The 3,671-nt window shown below is 31.4% G+C and overlaps 1 pseudogene; it reads left to right on the forward strand.

The window, feature by feature from the left end:
* The first annotated feature begins 540 nt into the window (after positions 1 to 540).
* On the forward strand, positions 541 to 1,555 carry LOC127903969 (probable LRR receptor-like serine/threonine-protein kinase At1g07650; annotated as a pseudogene).
* Positions 1,556 to 3,671: the final 2,116 nt, after the last annotated feature.

Consider the following 3,671-nt stretch of genomic DNA (forward strand, 5'->3'; position numbering starts at 1 on the left):
GATTTTACTAAGTTATAAGGTTGGGAATGGGTCAAGTAAAATAAATAATACTTTAACTAAAAGAGAAATGATGCTAGTAAATATTGTTGTTGTGTAATAATGTCAATGTAAGGGTTACGAGTCAAGTTTACGGTAAACTTTGATGTAAAGAAATCTAACATCAGTATTGTGTATTATTGTAAAACAAGGAAATTAATATATAAGATAATGGAAATAAGAAATGGACTAATTGAAAGGCGTAGAAATTAAGGTGTAATGAAATGTCTTGATATGAAGTGAACAATGATGCTTGCATCTCCCTTTTTAAATTTGGGATACTCCTGGTTGCTGCGAAACTTAATGATTTGAATCTATAAACCAGGGGTACAAACACGTACAGGAGTTCATTCATCAAGAATAACTTGTAAGGCTCCTCTTATACACTCTGGAGAGCGATATTTTTGGTATTTCATGTTGTTGGAGATCCAATCTGGTGGTTGTCAACGTAAAAGAGGTGTCTATATGTTTGTACATATAAAACTCATATAATGCTGATTCTTGAGGCATGGTTTTCTGATGCTGAATTGGCCAACAAGATATAAGAAATGTGTTGGAATAGCCAGAGGTTTAGCATTTCTCCATGAAGAATCTGCAATCAGGATTGTTCACAGAGACATCAAAGGTACAAATGTATTACTGGACAAAGATCTAAGTGCCAAGATATCAGACTTTGGACTAGCTAAGCTCAATGAAGAGGAGAACACTCACATTAGCACTCGTGTTGCTGGAACCATGTAAGTTTTAATCAGACTTAATTTGCAGCTTCCTTTATTCAGTGATCGCAATATTCTCCGGTAGAGTCACTAATCTGGCATGGTTCTGATTTCAGAGGATATATGGCTCCAGAATATGCGCTGTGGGGTTATTTAACAGACAAAGCAGATGTTTATAGTTTTGGAGTTGCTTTAGAAATTGTCAGTGGAAGAAGCAATTCGAGTTACAGGACAACAAATGAATTCGTATGTCTTCTTGACTGGGTAAGTTACGAGTCTGTTCTTGTTGCTCTTGAATCCATGATGCATTAGGCACTACTCCTCTCTGCAAATACTTTACTTTTTGCTTTCACAGGCCCATGTACTGCAAAAAAAGGGAAATTTAATGGAGATAGTGGACCCAAAGCTGCAGTCTGAATTCAACAAGGAAGAGGCTAGCTCAGAGGATGATCAAATTGGCTCTCTTATGCACCAATGCATCTCCATCTCTAAGGCCTGCAATGTCAGAAGTGGCGAGAATGCTTGAAGGACAGACCAGCATCCAGGAGATGATCTCAGATCCTAGCATTTATGGTGATGATTTACACTCCAAACTTCTCAAAGGCCACTATCAGCAGGTCATGGACCAGAGTTTAAACAGCACACAAGACCTCTTTCCTCCATCTGATAAATCATGGATTGGAAATTCTTCTACATCTGCCCATGATCTTTTTACCCCATCAATCCCGAGTCCATAAATTTAAACATCAGTGAAACCTCGTCTTTAATTGAATAAAGCCAAAGACATGCTTGGAGCTTCGTTTGTAATCATACAAGGAATCAGCTTGTTTTTGTATGAGATTTTTGAATTTAATATGACTACGGACTCTTGAATTATAAATATAGACCTGTGTATAAAGCTTGTGGGGCAGAAAGAAATACACAAGACACAAGGCATAAATTATGCCCAGCATTTAACCAGAATCATACCCAAAAATTCCAGCCCCTTTCTTGCCGAATCAGCCCTTTCTCACGAACACAGCCCTCTCCACAACCTCCCGTAGCCAGCCATTAACCCACACTGTAAACTCATCTTCTCCACAAATGGTGATTTCTTATCCATTTTTACATTCTAAACTTCATTCGTAATATCGGGTGCGAAATCGACATTGAAATTGAAAAAATTACATTTTATTAAAAAATTTGGAAAAATAAATAGAAGAGACTTTATTGAGAGTGTGTTCATCTGATAAAAAACTTACATTCACAAAGTATTCTCTGAAGAATAACGAGACTATTTTTTATAATACATGCACAACCCACAGGTAGGTACGTAGACAATTATAATTATTAATTATTATTTTTTATAATAAATGCACAATCCACGTGTCACGAGACTATTTTTCTGATAAAACGAGAGTGTTTGTTTGGGAAATAAATTTGCTCACGGTGATAGTGTAGAAAAAAAACTTAATATTCAAAGCAAACGATGGCTAACAGAAGCATTAAAATCGAGGGCGGCTTTATAAGATATACTAATAGGTATTTTTTTAAGTTTTTTTATTTTGTTAAAAATAAATTAAAATAATATTTTTTTATTTTTTAAAAAATATTTTTTATATAAATATATTAAAATAATATAAAAACATTAAAAAAATATTAATTTAAAATAAAAAATAAATAAAATTTTAATTTTTTTCTAAAACCATTCTTCAAACATAAAAATAAACCTGCTGCAAGTGTTAAACTGTCAATTATGCACCAACTAGCTATATAATTGAGTCTATCATAAACTTCAAATATCTTGTCGTTCTTTAGGACCAGGTGGAAAAGAGATTGGTCTAAGTCTTCATCAATCATTCACAATATAGCACCCATGAGAAGTTCTCAGTGCACAGAACTAGATATATCCTGTGTAGATTCATCGAGAAAGTGATGACGTGTTTTCTATTATGTGTAGATTTCATAAATAAATATAATGTTTTTGTCAAAACATTAATATGTTCAATTATTAAGTATAAAAATAAACAAAATTAGAAGAGAATAAAAATAAAATCAGAATAAAATAACTAAGAAAGGTTTAGTGAGAGAGAGATAGAGAGAGTGAACGAAATTAGTTGCTTACTGAGACTCAATTGATTGTGATTTTAAATTTGAATCTGGGTAATTGCGTGATATTATTATTTCTTTTTATTTATTTATTATTATTTTTTTGAAAAAAAAATTATGCTTTTTATTTGTCTTTTGATGTAATTGTTTATTTGTAAGCGTCTTTTAAACTTTTTAAAAGGTAAGAACAATAATTTCGCTACTATCCAGCTGTAATTATCAAGTCAAAACAATATTTTTTAAAAACAAATATTAAAAAAATATATATATATTAGATTAACTCAGATTAACTCGAATTTATTTATTAAATTCTCGTTCCGGATCATGAGATCGTTATAACCTCATAAAAAATAAATAAGAAAAAAATAAAGTTCAATTCTTAATCAATTCAATGTTGAATGATGAAATTAAAAATAAAAATCAATAAAAAAAAATTAAATCAACCTGGGTTAACCTGTCGAACTTGGATCATGAGACCGAGATAATCTTATAAAAAACAAATCGAGAAATATTATAAAGATCAATTCCCAATAAAAAATTTAATTATGAAATTTAATCTTCCAAACTTGTGATGTGAATTATTCAAGTTAAAATGATTCCCATGAAAATGCTTTTTAGCAGCCGACGCTATAGTGATGTGAATCATTCAACATAATAGCTTGTAGTCATTAAATTTGTGGCTCAAATACCTCTTGCAACCTGCAACTAGGAGAGCCAAAGAAGATACGAGGTGAAGATTCATACCACTGTTATTATCATAATTTACATAAAAAATTAAATATATTAAGATATTATATTTATTAGCTAAATAAATCTAATAGTATTTCACTT

This window comes from Populus trichocarpa, chromosome 11 (assembly GCF_000002775.5).
Source record: "Populus trichocarpa isolate Nisqually-1 chromosome 11, P.trichocarpa_v4.1, whole genome shotgun sequence".
Classification (NCBI taxonomy): Eukaryota; Viridiplantae; Streptophyta; class Magnoliopsida; order Malpighiales; family Salicaceae; genus Populus; species Populus trichocarpa.